This window comes from Colobus angolensis, unplaced genomic scaffold, assembly GCF_000951035.1.
Source record: "Colobus angolensis palliatus isolate OR3802 unplaced genomic scaffold, Cang.pa_1.0 Scaffold23, whole genome shotgun sequence".
Classification (NCBI taxonomy): Eukaryota; Metazoa; Chordata; class Mammalia; order Primates; family Cercopithecidae; genus Colobus; species Colobus angolensis.
In genome coordinates, this window is record NW_012115488.1 from 7,024,513 (window position 1) to 7,025,963 (window position 1,451).

The window sequence follows — 1,451 nt, forward strand, 5'->3', positions numbered from 1 at the left end:
TATACATAAGTAACAAACCTGCACGTTATGCACATGTACCCTAGAACTTAAAGTATAATAAAAAAATAAAAATAAAAATAAAAAAAAAGTATAGCAATTACATAAGGTCAAATCTCTATAATAAATTCTTTACCCTACCTCAAAAAAAAAAAAAAGAAAAGAAAATACAATGGTCAGATACAGAAGACCTCTTATGCTCAGCACCAACAGGTCTGTCAAATTCAGAAGGAGATGACGGAAATCATAAACAAAGACGTATAGACAAATGACTTCAAAGAAGTGGTCAATAAATTGATTCCAGACAATGTTGGAAAAGACATAGAAAATGCTTGCCAATCTATTTATCCTCTTCATGATGTATTCATTAAAAAAGTAAAAAGCTGAAGAACCCAAGTTTGAATTGGGAAAACTAATAGAATTTCATGGTGAAGTTAGTTGTTCTGGAAAAGCTACCGGGGACAAGACAGGTGCTAATGTTGAATGAGCTGATGGATATGAGCCACAAGTCCAAGAATCTGTTTAAAGTTTGATTTTAGTAGTGACAAATAAAATAGCCTATTTGTCTGCAGCCAGTTAAGTTGACCGAGCTCTTTTCCTCATGGGGGCTTGGTGTGCAATGGCTGAAAACAGCAGGTTCCTTGGTAGTGTATGCAGCCTATTTCTTGTATGGGTTGCCTCTAAGGGACCTTGGAGATAGCCCTTTCCAAAGTTATGTTCATGTCTCTGACCTTATGCTGTCCCTGTGTAGGCTGTAGACAGGTATGCAAGGTGCCATTGGAAAGCTTCAGAGCATCATAGCCTGGCTTCATATTGGCCAAGTCATCAGGTCCATCTGCACCAAGCAGAACAAGGAGCATGTGATTGAGGCCCTACACAGTGCCAAGTTCAAGTTCCTGGCTGCCAGAAGATCCACATCTCAAAGAAGTGATACTTTATCAAGTTCAATTTGAATGAAGTTGGAGACATGGTGGCTGAGAAGTAGTTCATCCCAGATGACTATGGAGTCAAATACATGCCCAATTGTGGCCCTCTGGACAAATGACAAGCTCTCTACTCATGAAGGTTTCCACTGTGTGGCCATCTCCTAATGCCAAACAATAAATCCTACTTTCTATCAAAAAAAAAAAGTGTTCTATTTGTGGGGGGAAAAAATCTAAATTCTTTAATAAGGTTTCTAAGTTCACAGATTCCTGGGTCAATGAATTTGACACCAAGATCCTTAGGCAATAAGAACGCAATGTTTTCCTTGGTCACTCCTCTCCTACTTTTCTCTAGACACCCAAACTCCTAAGGTAACCATGAGCTTTTCATAGTGGCATCATTCCATGGAATTCTCAGTTCTCTAATCTAGTGCCTGACAGGAAATGAGTACTCGATATTTGTTGGCATTGCATTCTGGGACACCCTCCCCAGATTCTCCATGTTCTAAAATGACCTCTCACTTTTTTATT

The 1,451-nt window shown here is 38.9% G+C and overlaps 1 pseudogene; it reads left to right on the forward strand.

Annotated features, from left to right (window-relative positions):
- Positions 1–523, forward strand: part of LOC105513386 — a 2,047-nt pseudogene extending 1,524 nt beyond the window's left edge.
- The last annotated feature ends 928 nt before the right edge of the window (positions 524–1,451 follow it).